We start from the raw sequence: 13,833 nt of genomic DNA on the forward strand, positions 1-13,833 counted from the left end.
CCATTACTGGTTTCTTTGCATGCAAGTTAATACTTTGTGGTAAGCCTAGTACCTGTGTTATGATGATGCCCCCAATTTTCAAATGTTTCAGTCTTCCTCTTGCTAGATACTGTCCTGCCTCTACATCTATTATTAGCGTTTTGAAAAACAATTAATCTATGGTTCATCCATTCATTTGCTTATCTTCTTTGTTGCCCCCCTCCCTACACCTTGCTACTTCACAGTTTCATAGAGATCTCTCAAAGTTCCTCTAATTTGCCACCAAGGATTTTGACGATTGTAAGACAGATGATGTAATTTTAAAAATAAAAGATAAATAATGTGTATTGGGATCTCTTAAATCAAGCAAATAAGAAACAATAGAATCCCCACCATACTATACACAAACCATACAATAAAGAGCATGCAACAACATGTTCCAGTATAATTTTATAATCAAATATATTCTCAGCCCAAGATAAAAGGAACATTGGTCTTACCGTGAAGAGTTCCTTTTCCCTGTAGGAGGAGATCCTCAGGATGGGTAGTGAACTGAGCATGCTCGAGACAGAACTGGACCATGTGACTTGTTTGTGGGCATAGTCTCTTCCTAACCCCAGTTCCAGGGCTGTTGAGCGAGGTGGTATGTCGAGTGGAGAGAACTCTGTGTAAGTACTCTGTAAGCTATAGGTAACGAAGAAAGTGGGAAGAACTCGGACGAGAGGTTAGAGAATAGCATAAAGTGCAAAAAACAGCCTAAGAATCTACTCCTGAAGGCTGCCTCCGTCCCCGACCGGGCCCATCCTCCAGTTGGCTCCGTTAACCATCTGTGCATCCCTACTTCCCGAAAATACATCCAGGTGGGGCTGAGGATCTCCTACTACAGGGAAAAAGAATCCTTCACGGTAAGACCAATGTTCCTTTTTTCCCCGAGTAGGAAATCCTCGGGATGGGACGTGCCCAAGCTGCAGACAAGAATCCCTGGGATGGGTAGGATGTATTCAAACCCCTTGTCAAAGCACCGTGTACACCAAGGCTGCCTGTGCCACAGAGTGGCCAGAACCTTACAGTGCCTAGGGGAACGGAACAGTGGAAGGCCCGGTGGCTGCTGCCCTGCAGATCCCCAATAGTGGGATGGGCTGAAAAAAGGCCGCAAAGGTAGCTGCGCTTCTGGTCGACCGTGCCATGAACCGAGTGTTGAGATCCAAGTAGGCCAGGCAAATGCATGATCCGATCCTGCCAATCGAGGTGCCTTTAGAAACTCTGTTCCCCAAAGAGGAGAGATGGAAAAAGACAAGGAGGGTGTCGGACTTGTGAATGTGTCTGGTCAGGTGCGATGGATAGATGAACGCCAAGCCCTGGGCCCATCAGGCTTGTGCCACAATCATTCCCCTGGCTGGACAGGGGAAAGGCAGAATGAAGGAAGAACGGCAACTCTGGATCTGTGAAGGAGGGAACTAACATTTTGGGAGGGAGGTGGTGTTCAGGCGATGATGCACTGCGTCTAGCTAGAAGGTGCAATATGCAGTACCTTCCGTGCCAAGAGGGCGCCTAGCTCAGAAATCCTTGAGCCAAGGTAATAGCTACCAGGAAGAGGGCCTTATAAGACAAGAGCGTCAGTGGAAAGGTAGCAATGGGCTCAAAGGGGTCCTTCGTGAGAGCGTTTAGGAACTCAGTTGAAGTTCCAGATCAAGAATGCCCGACTAGAGGAGGAGACAGGCTTGTCGCTCCCCCAGGAATCTGTATGTGTGTGGGCGCAGGGTCGGTTGGCCCAAGTCAGTGGAAGAAAAAAGGGGCAGAACCGAGGCCAGTGAGGAGGCTTGGTGCCTCAGGGTGCTTGGTTGCAGGGAAAGGTCTAGGCCGGCCTGGAGAAAGGTGAGGACCTCAGGCACCCCTGTGGGGAGTGGATCTCTCTCTGTGAGATCAACCCTCTGCAGAAGGCGAGCCAGGAGGCCTGATATACGTATTCGATTGGTTGATTGGTGTCTGAAGCCAGAATGATGTTCTGGACCTGGTGGTAGTATCTTTCTCTCTTTCTTTCTTATTTTAATAAGACAATACATACACATAATAGTAAGACCGATACATAAAAAGAGCCATTAACCATCCTTCCAGATATGTAAATATTTAGATGGAGGAGAATAACTAAAATTATCTTGATTTGTGAACAGAATAAAACTGACCAGATCATAAAGAAAAATCAGGAGAATTAGCCTGACCTGTTCAAAGACGAATAATATGAGTCAATTTTTCCCAGATATGGCAATGTGCCACAAAGACTGGTGACAAGAAGTCAAAGACATAGTTTTATGCTTCCAGTGTAGTGCAATGGATAATCCAGCCTCAATTAACATAAAAACTATTAGATCCTTAGATGATAATGTCAAACTAACTTCCAAAAATATATATATAATAGAGCCAACTCCGTCCAAAAGCAGAACAAGACCATCATAAATGGAAGTATGTACCCCTATCACAACAGCCATTCCAACATAATGGGGACTAACTCTGATTGATGTGGGGTGCTCTAGAAGGGGTCAAATACCACCTGAGAGAGAGCTTAACAAAATACTCTCTAATTCAGGAAGAGGTAGAAAACGCCAGCTTCCATTTCAGTATTCCTTTCCATAGTAAGTTGCTAATAGTTTGCTGTAGGTCATTTTCCCAAGCCAACTTAAGGCCAATTCATGAATCAAATGATTGGCTTATTAAAATCTCATATAATCTAGAAATCAGGCCCTTAGAGTCTTCTGAAGCATTTAATATTAATTCCACAAACATAGTCAAACTCCTATTAGCTTGCTTAACTATATCAGGATGTAAAATAAAGGAGTGAGACTGAAGAAAATTTAACCAAGAGTGATGCTTATTCATACACTTCTCCCGAAATGGTTCTAATCAATTGGCTTATCCAAATAATAAAAATCCTTTAATCTATTTGTGACACCTCACAGACATCAAGTAATCAGGAAGGTGAGTCAAACATTGGAAATTTGGGATGACTACAAATGGTTAACAAGGGGGAATATGGGAAGGCAAAAATGTTATGCCAAATCCCCCAGATCTTAAAGGTGGTTCTTAAAGTGGATTTGTAACAGATTTAGAACTCTTAATAAATTCAAATATCAATAACTGGTTGTTGAAATTACCAAGATGTTCTTCAGGAACTTCCATCTTCACCCAGAACTTTTCTGGGTCTACTATTAACCACAAAATATCCCTAAGATGTGAGGCTTCATAGAAGGCCATTAAATTTGGAACTCCAATACCACCCTGTTGTACTTTCCTATATAATACATTATTACGAAATCTGGATCTTCTCCTGACAAAAATAAAAAGCATCTTTGTGGCCTTGGCCACTAAGTTCACGCACTCAGCCTCCAGGCAGAGAGCTGTACTACTGGAATCAGTGTGAAGTAGTGTTGCCTGTAAGGGTGAAAGGAACCGGACCAACTACGGAGGGACCCATTTGGCTCTGTATGGAGAAGGCATAGCCTACTCTTATCCCACGTTTTGACCAAAAAACTGGGTCTAAGTGGGACCAAAAGGGTCAGCTCCCACAAATGGAGCAGAAATCAAAGGAAACTTAGAATTATCATCAGCATTTCAGGTCTTAAGCCAAGATGACCTGTCAGCCACGCCCACCACTATGGCCCGACTGTGTACAATCTAAGCTAGACTCGGCCCTAAGAGCAGCGGTCTTGGCCATTTAGTTAATGCCCTGGTGAAACCTTAGGCCGGTCGGGAGGGACCATCTTGAACAGCGCCTTGGTCCAGAGTTGAATGCCCGAGCAAGATGGGGTTGGTCGTGGATATCTTGAGGGATGTGGCTGAAGGCGTCTCGGACCTTCAAGAGAAGGGAGTGTCAGCGCCTGTCCTCCTGGGGCTAGAGAGGTCCCTGTCCTATGAGTGTAGGAGACCAATTGAGCCCCCGGAAGGGACAACCTTAGGCGTGGCCAAAGGTTTTGAGAGGTCCCCTGGGACTGGAAATGTTTCTTGGGGAGGACACCCATCGGTTTGGCCGAGGCTGGGCGCTGATTCTGCACACATCACCCTGCAAAATGGGGGGAGGGGGGCGTAACAGTGGATATTACTGGATCAGCTGCAGGGAAAACCTGTTGGTCAAGGGGCGAAGACAACTCTGCAGTTTCCGATGAGGAGACATCACTGATTGTGCGCTGTGCCTTAGATAGTAAAACCTTTGAGTTCTGCTGAGGAAAAAGGTCTGGCAGAGTTAGAAATGGGCGGCGTCACATCCTCCCCTGATAATTCCCCTTCCTCCTTGTCTGGCTCCAATGGCCCAGTAGGGTCCAGAGGCAGAGATTGTGAGGAGCCCCCTTTTCTGACGGATGGTCAGGTGGTAACTGGGCTGTAGGCCTCCCCGGTCTTTGGGGAAGGGGAGGGTATGAGGTGATGCCTTTCAGGCTCTTCGTAAATTGCTGGCACCTGTATAGCTACCCGCGGGGATTCGAGCTGGCACCCTTCTGCTTGTTAATCAAGCATTCCCGGCTGCACCTCTTGAGGTGACTGGGGGGAAGGGAAAAGGGGAATGGTGCAAGTTGACCTGGTGCCAGACCGGAAGGCTGCCTTTATTACTATTATTACATTTATATCCCGCTTTTCCTCCAAGGAGCCCAGAGTGGTGTATTACATACTTAAATTTCTCTCTCACAACAACCCTGTGAAGTAGGTTAGGCTGAGAGAGAATGACTGGCCCAGAGTCACCCAGCCAGAATCATGGCTGAATGGGGATTTGAACTTGGGTCTCCCCGGTCCTAGTCCAGCACTCTAACCACTACACCACACTGGCTCCACTGGGGAGCCTGGAGCGTTAACAACTCCTGTCCCCCCTGCGAGGGTGGGAGGAAGAGGAGAAAAATCCCTGCGCCTTCTCTTGGTTTTGTGTGGCAAAAAATCTGGGCATACACCAACCACGCTCGTACAGAGGAAAAAACCTCAAGCCATGGGCTGGGTTCAGGCGAGGGTGAGAACAACCTCCCCACTGGCCACCGCTCACTCTGTTGGGTGCCCGCCTGGGCTTGGGTCCCTGTCCTGGAACGAACTGAGAGTCACACGTGTCCCTGTGTGTAAGGGGTGAGGCCCCCGCAGAACTGGTAAGGGCCCTGCCAGAGAAGTAGCAAGTGGGGCTGTAGGTGGCTCAATGGAAAACTTTTATATCTTGCAGCGCTCAGTCTCCCATTCAAATGCAAACCAGGGTGGACCCTGCTTTGCAAAGGGGGAAAAACTCATGCATGCTGCCACAAGACCACTTTCCTCCCACTGCTCCGAAAAAACTCACGCAGCCATTGAGAATCCTGGGTGAGAAAAGGTCTGCTGAGGCTGTGCGGGGACAGTGTGGGCGATCCATCATGCAGCGTGGAGCGAATGCGCGGACCAGCCGGTTCCCCCGCAAACGCTGGGGCCCCAATGGCCAGAGGATTAGACGCCGGGATAGTGCCCACCGGGCTCCAGTCGCCTCCCTCAAAGCGAAGGCACTTGTTTGATTCAGCCTTCCACTTGGCGCCATTTGGTTGCTTTCACTTTTGATTTACAGCCGGCCGCCTGAATCAACAGGCGCTCCCTTAAACGTACTTTGTGCCCTTTCAGACGCTGGAAGGACTCACTCAGGCTGGCGCCTCTATTTCTTGGTGTCCAATGCGCCTGGACCTCTTGGGGCTTTGGCTAAGTGCCGCCCCAAGGTCCCCATCCCCATTGTCTGTGCCACGGCTGCAGTCAAGGGGGAAGCTGAAGCAGTCATGCTGGGCTAAGGCGCGGCAACAACGAGAGCAGAGAGAACACGCTGCCCAGGAGCAGCAGCAGCTGAGAAGCCTGAACCTCCGACACGGAGCCTGAAAGAATTCCTCTGAGTGAGCAAACTCCATTGCCGTGCTGACCAGGACCCTTCCAAACAAATGCAAATACTTTGGTAAGTAGCCAATCAAGCCGAATGCAAGCTAAAAGGGTTAACTTGAGTAGGAAATCTTATCTGTTTGTCTGTTGGCTCCAAATAGAGGCAGCTCCCTTCCCCACCCTTGCAAACGCAAAGCAGAGAGGAAGGGGAGGGAAATCTTAGAGAACCACCAGGCAGGAACAGTCCGAAGAGTTGTGACTCCTGTCTCCCTCAATAGCCAAGAGGCTGGTCATTAAGGAGAATAAATAAAACAAACTGAAGAAAAGACTTAACTGCATGAGCTCTCTCCTAAAACATCCTATCCCGAGTAAGACAGAACTGGAACTGGGGTTAGGAGGAGACTATGCCCACAAACAAGTCACATGGTCCAGTTCTGTCTCGAGCATGCTCAGTTCACTACCCATCCTGAGGATCTCCTACTCAGGGGAAAAACAAAAGATAGCAATTGGAAATCATACAGAAGAAACTAAATATATATTGCATTGGAGAAATGGTAAAGTCCATTGTGTGGAGAGTAATATAGTCTGTTGCAAACAAGTCCACAAATCCACAAGAGTGACCTGGTAACCTCCGTTTTGATGTTAGTTGTTGTCCAGTAGAGAAGTCTTTGAAAAGTGACAACACTGGTCCTAATGCTCCAAAATACAATCTTCCAAAAATATATATAACTCAGTTATTATCTCAGTTGTAGTCATGTTTTAAATGAAAATACCTCCAAAAAATTCCCAATATAAGGGCATCTTATTACAAATAACATGACTATAAAATGTCAAGCAAGAAGCTTGCACTCTCAGACCATCTTTGTTACAAAAGGATTATCCAAACTCAATTGTGGCCTGAAACTTATATCATAGTATGATACCATTACATCATAGCATAGGCACTATGAATATTGCAATCCACAAGTGTTTGTGAAAACAGAGGCATTTATCACCATTGTTTCTGCGAATATTTAAATAGCAGTGAAAACACAGATTCAATCATACCACTTAAATTAGCTGAATACACTACTTTCCCCACCAAAATATGCTCAAGGAAAGGTTGGAACATTGCAGGCGGAGTGGGGGGATATTTTTAGAAGGAATTCTGAATTGGACACTTCCCACTGACCTGCAGATACCAAATTGTGCATGAACAGTGCAGTCACTCTCCCTTCTGTCTGGAGCCCAGGAGTGGGAAATAACTAACCCCAGCAAAGGTAGGGGTGGGGGAGAAGCAAAGCACAACCAGGGAGAAACTCTTCAGTGAGTGGAATGGGGGGAAGGAATGTAGTGATGGGAAACCGCCCCAGCGAGTGGGGAGGGAAGACACCATGGATCTTCTCCTATCCCCATCCTCCAGTAGTCAAGGCACAGCCTCCCCCCCACCCCACCCTGCTGCCATGGTTTTGCCTTTCTCCTGCCACCCAAAGTGGTAGCATTCCTCCCCATGTGCAGGGCTAGTTTTCGCTGCCATGACGTTCCTTCCCCTCCACCCCACCATCTGCATCTGCCAAACTGGCAGCATTCCTCCCCAGTTTGGGGGGCTGGAAGGAACCAGCTGCATAGTGGGGAGGTATAACTCCACTTTGGTAGGTGCAGGCAGTAGGGCAGGGCAACGCCACAGCAACAAGGCAGGGAAGTACAGAGGCGCACACAGGCATACTCAGTCTGCAGCCTGCTGCCCTGCCCTTGGAAAAGAGATGCACTTGGCCTCCTAGCAGTACTGAAAGATTCCTGCCAGGCAGGTGGTGGCAGGGCAGCAAGAAACAGAGTTTGGGGAGCCCAGATCCAGCGGGCACCCAGACTTCTACCTGGAGGTCCATTCAGAATGGCACCTCTGGCCTTCTTGAACTCACAGTGAATTACATTCAGACTACACTTCCACAAATTGTAGATTTATTTATCATATTTATATACCACCTGATATATACATCTCCAGGCAGTGTACACAATTCAAATTAAAATATAAAAACAAAAACAAGCAAAACACTTTCACAGAACAAAAATAAGCAATTCAGAGTGAAATAAAATAATTTCACAGGATAAAAAAATTAAACAATTTAGAATTAATTTTAATTAAAAGCCTGAGAAAATAGGTGTGTCTTAAGTGTCTTTTTAAAAGCAATCAGTGATGAAGAAGCTCTTATTTTGACAGGGAGTGCATTCCAAAGCCCTGGGCCAGCCACAGTGGCTGCCTGGCACCAAAATCCCCCCACCCCCTCCGACGAACCTGTGGCAACTGTAACCAGACCTCCCCAGATGATCTTAATAGGCAGCAGGATCCATGACAGAAGGCGCACTCTTAAATACCCTGGATCTAAGTCATTCAGGGCTTTATAGGTTATGACCTGCACTTTGTATTTCACTCAGAAACATACTGGTAGCCAGTGCAATTCTTTCAGAATCTGTGTTATGGTCCCTTCATGTTGTCCCAGAGCCCAACCTGGCTGCCACATTCTGTACCAGTTGTAGCTCCCGAACTATGTACAAAGGCAGCCACACGTCAAGTGCATTACAGTAGTCAAGCCTGGAGGTCACCAGCATATGTACTACCATTCTAGTACACAATTTCAGCCAGTTCTCTCTTCCATCTGCTAACTCCTGCATTTAAAAAAACACCCTACTCCTAAGGGAACCCTCATGGTCATATTTTTAGGGGACTGCAGAGGGAAGAAGGGGGTCAACAGAAGTCACCCCCTTCCCCCTTGCTTGAGTGAAAATGTCTATGAAAGTACTAGTCTGGATGATACCCATTATGTTCAGCCACAAATACCCACAAATATCTTCATTTGTGGTTCTTTTGTCCTTGAGCTTTACAGAAATGACTGCACCAACAGTTCTTAAATTTCAGATCGGTAATCACGCAAGTATTTTGCCAGCACATGATTACTAAATGCTCACTTTAGAGAGCTAAAGTACGGAGCTGGAGTTTTAAAAATCCCTATTCATACCGAGAATAACTATCACACCTTCCGCCTGGCCACCTGCCTAAATGATGCTCATTTCTTTCCAAACATTTGGCTACCACATGAGCCAGCGTAACTCTCTGACCACATTCTTAAACAGCAACATAATACTGTACTGTTTCCCACTTTTGCTGTTTTGATTTTTAATATAGCATCCAAAAAATAACACCACTTGATTATTAGATTCAGTTTTAATAATTCCACTGCATGATGATGAAGTACAGGAGAGTATTTACCAAGAATGCTTTGCAAATATTAGTCCCTGCTCTCACTTGATGAACTTTAGCCATGTTCGCCTTTATCCTAGTTTAATCATCCTTCCATGCTTTGCATTCTTTTCGCTACTTTAAATTATATTCGAGAGTACATTGCAGCCTTGTTTATATGGCTAGCAAGCAGGGCTGCCAAATAATTTTGGCTAATCAGATATTGGGATATACAGTGTCATTTTCATAGAATTATTTTTTGACATTGTGTTATAGCAATAGCAATAGCAATAGCACTTACATTTATATACCGCTGTATAGCCGAAGCTCTCTAAGCGGTTTACAATGATTTTAGCATATTGCCCCCAACATTCTGGGTACTCATTTTACCGACCTCGGAAGGATGGAAGGCTGAGTCAACCTTGAGCCCCTGGTCAGGATCGAACTTGTAACCTTCTGGTTACAGGGCGGCAGTTTTACCACTGCACCACCAGGGGCTCTGTGGAAAAGACATAGTCTGAACTGGCATTTGGTGAATGCAGACTAGACCAGTAACTACCAATTCTAAATACGAGCCTTTCAGACAGAGCAAGATGCAATTTAGTGAACAAAAGTTCCATTAATGTAAAAGTAAAGTGTAGTGTGCCATTGAGTCAGAGTCGACTCCTGACGACCACAGAACCCTTTAGTTGTCTTTGGTAGGGTCTTATTCTAAAACACCTGTGGCATTGTGCAAGAGGACTCTTGAATTAATACTTAAAATTGACCAATCACATGTGTGTGACAATATTGCCAGTGGAAGTCATGGAAGCATCATCACATACGTGCAATTGCACAATTGAAAGTCTGGGTGCAAGAGTGTTCTTGTGCAACATTCCAGGCATTGTTTTAGACACCTGCAGCAGCATGGGTGATTCCAAAAGTGGCTGCGTAACTCTGCTCATCATACGCATTCCATATTCAAATAGAGACGGTTTGTTTTAAATTGCATTAATGGCAATAAGGATGATCACTTACACTTTTCTTTTTGGAGTGTGACCCTATCGTGTAAGTCAGCACTTTTGTCTCTGGAACTGGCAGAATTTGGCACAAGAATTCCACTGATGTCAACTGGCACAATGGGTATAATTCTGCTGGCAGATAGGCCTCACCCTGAAACTATTTCTGGTTTCAGAAGTGCCAGGTAAAGCATTTAGGTAGCAACAGGAGCAGACCTGATTATTCTTGGCATGCTATTTGAGGGAAAGTTTGCCTGGCACATATGAATGAATCAATGGGAGGAAAGCTATCACTGTTGTCGAGGCTTGAGGGTTGAAACCACTTGTTTTTCTGTAAGGGTCATTCATGTAAGGGTCTTACTGTTTTTCAGCATTACATTTTAATAATTGTGCCTTTCCCACCTCCATGTCTCTTTCTGTACAAGTTTCCTTCCATGTTCCAGTGCAAAATAGAGCTGCACCTTTATTAGACAAACATCAGCTGTAAAGCACCACACTGTACCTTTGGCTCTGCTTGACAATATTGAAACATCCATATTTGGAGCTTTACAACCCAGCAACGAACCTCTAATAAACCAGGGAAATAAACAAAAGGGTCAAAGTCTTAATTGGGGTAGAGCAGCAGAGCTCCTGTATCAGGTTGGTTTTTAAGTTCTCAAAGCAAAAGAATGTGTTCACAGGATCCCCGCACCAGTTCCAAGAAGGTGCTTCTTATTTCCTCCTTGCTATTTAGCAAACGCTAGCATCTTCCAACCCCCTTGGGCTTTCTTTCATAAATTCACAATACCACTTCCTTTCCTCTTCTCTGAGCATAGAAACAGTTAATTGTGAGGATGTCCAATTATGTGAATTGAATTATAACCACTGAAAGATTAAATATGCTTTTGGATAGATGCTTTACATCTATCCAAAATGTAACAGGAGGAGTTAATTCATACTCCTGAAGGCTCTTTCTTTGTGTCTAGTTCCACACTGCCTCAGTAACAATTTAATCATTTTTTAAAGTTGTGATAACTTGCCCCTCCCATGGGGATCAGAATTTACAGGATCTGGGGAGGAGTCATACAAACGAAAGTTTAGACATATCAACCAAATAAAATTTGCCAGAACTGAGATCCTCAAGACCACAAGGTTAGCATTAGTCAGGAGTATTCATCATGGTCACACTACATACAAGAAGAAGCGCCCAATACTGCTGTGCTTGACTTGTTGGTGTCAATAGTGGCTATAGGAGGCTGGTCAAGATCAGGACTGCTGCACAGTAGGAAACTGAAGTTTAACCTTTTACTCCCATCCCAGTCCCACTTGAATCCTTTCCAGTCTGGCTTCTCCTAGCTCTCTCGGCAGCTTTCGATAGTATCGGCCATGGTATCTTTTTGGGTTGCCTCTCCAGGTTGGGACTTGGGGGCACTGTGATATTATTAAGGGGAGCAAATTACATGGAGGGGGAGGTGGGGGATCCTTTCAACTTTGCTAACAGCTAATGAGGAGGTTGCAGCTCTGACCTGGGTGGGATACTGCTGGAGTGGGGGAACTGTTCTCCTCTGGGGCACTCTGCATATGTGTTGGCACCATTGTTAGTTATTCTTGGGCTTTTTCTTCCTTCCACCATAAACTGCAGAACTGTGTTTCTTGCATTACTGTTAACTGCAGTGCAGAGTATCCTCCCTCCATATGTCCAGAATTAAAGAGCAGGGATTCCAAGGCAGAGGGAATCTTTCTTGGCCAGGTTGGTGGGTGTTGTAGGGTTGTTGTATCCCTGCTATAATTTAAGTGGTGCCATAGATCTGCCTGATATTTTTTTAGCTGAAGTGCCACCTAATGTCACAGTGGGGAATTAACTTGCCTAGTAAGCAAGAGGCTGCTGGTTCGAATCCCCACTGGTATGTTCCCCAGAACATGGAAAACACCTATATCGAGCAGCAGTGATACAGGAAGATGCTGAAAGGCATCATTTCATACTGTGCAGGAGATGGCAACATTAAACCCCTCCTGTATTCTACCAAAGAAAACCACAGGGCTCTGTGGTTGCCAGGAGTTGACACCGACTTGACGGTGCAACTTTACTTCACCTTACCATAAGATCAGAGCCCCCACCCCAAGTAAAAGGCACTTTACTTTCCCCACAATTCTTAGCTAACCCCCTCTTGCTCTTCTCCTATCTTCATCTTCTTGGCCTCCCAGCTCAGGGTCTTCTCCCTTTAGGAACATGGGAGAGACTCAAGAAGCACGGCTTCCATGCTTGCCTTCCGCTCCCTCACACTCTACACTACTCTCAAGATCACTAGAGATGGTAGCAGAAGATAAAGAGTTCCCCCTCCAGTATCCCCCCAAATCAGAGCTGCAGCCACCTCATACGCCAAAGGCCTGCCGAATCAGAAAAAGAGAGAGTTCCTCAGCTCCCCCATCTCAGCAGTATCCCACCCAAGTCAGAGCTGCAACTTCCTCATTAGTTGTTAGCAAAGTTGGATGAATCCACCACCTCCCCCAACCCCATGTAATTAGCTCCCCTTAATAATTTCAGGTTCTGTTAGTTGGCATGAATGAAGAAGCAGAGAAAGCCCAGCAGACTAATTTATTTATTTAAAATATTTATACCCGCCCCTCCAGTGCAATACTGCTCGGGACAGCTCACAACAGTAAAAGTAATATAAAGTTTAAAACAACCACACATACCATAGAATAAAATCAATTAAAATACTAATTTTTTAAAAAAATAAAAAATAAAAAGTCATTCAATTCATCATTAAAAGATTTTTAAAGCCTCTCTAAACAGATGGGTTTTGAGACCTTTAAAAAAAAACCCTAAGGGAGGAAGCATGGCATAGTTCTTCTGGGACGGCATTCCATAGCTGAGGGGCCACAACCGAGAAAGCCCTGTCTCTTGCCCCTGCAAACCAAATCTGAGTCAATGGTAAGGCCGTGAACAGGGCTCAAGATGATGAATGAAGAGCCCTGTGAAGCTGCTTCAGTATAGGTGTAATCCTCAAGGAGAGACTAGCACCCATGAGCATCATTGCAGGAGCATTCTGGACCAGCTGAAGCTTCCAAACCATCTACAAGGGCAGCCCCATGTAGAATGCATTAAAGTAATCCAATCTGGATGTTACCAGTGCATGAGTGACTGAGGACAGGTCTGATTTCTTTAAGTAGAGTTGCAGTTGGCCTACCAGCCATAGCTGGTAAAAGGCACTCCTGCACACTACTGCCAGCTGTGCCTATGGATGACCTCTCCCAGTGGTTTTATGTTAGATGTTAAACAGCATGGGAGAAAAAATAGAACCCTGCGGCACCCCATAGGCCAATGGCCAAGGGGTAGAGCAGGCATCCCCCAGCATCACCTTCTGTGTGCAACCCCCTCAAGAGGTAAGGCCAGAGCCGACCTGAAGCAGAAATTCCCCGGGTTCTGTGACAGAGACTGACACCAAGGTGAGAGAAAGCAGATTTATTTATTTGCCGACAAATGTTCCCAGCGGAATAATTTCCAAAGACTGAGACCCTGATCACACTGCGGCCTCGCCTTTTATACACATAACAATTTACATATAGTGGGTACAATTCTCATTGGTAAGCATCACTTAATCGTCATCTTAACAATTCTACCAATCGACAATTCTCTACTAAACTATAACTTAAGCATTCCCCCCCCCTTCTCCCTGCAGCTGTGGCCTTGAGCAAGTGTCTACCAGCAGTTTGTTATCTACAGATAGCAAGGGGCCCCCTGCCTGCATACCAACAGTGGACAGGAGTTTATTATGCTGCCAGCAAGTTGCAATTAGAGCAGCTTGGTTT

At 45.7% G+C, this 13,833-nt stretch overlaps 1 long non-coding RNA gene across 1 annotated transcript in view; it reads right to left on the reverse strand.

Moving 5' to 3' along the window:
* LOC128335964 (uncharacterized) overlaps window positions 1–13,833 on the reverse strand; it is a 132,192-nt gene that overhangs the window by 427 nt on the left and 117,932 nt on the right. The gene's annotated exons all lie outside the window — the stretch shown is intronic.

Source organism: Hemicordylus capensis, chromosome 1 (genome assembly GCF_027244095.1).
Source record: "Hemicordylus capensis ecotype Gifberg chromosome 1, rHemCap1.1.pri, whole genome shotgun sequence".
NCBI lineage: Eukaryota > Metazoa > Chordata > Lepidosauria > Squamata > Cordylidae > Hemicordylus > Hemicordylus capensis.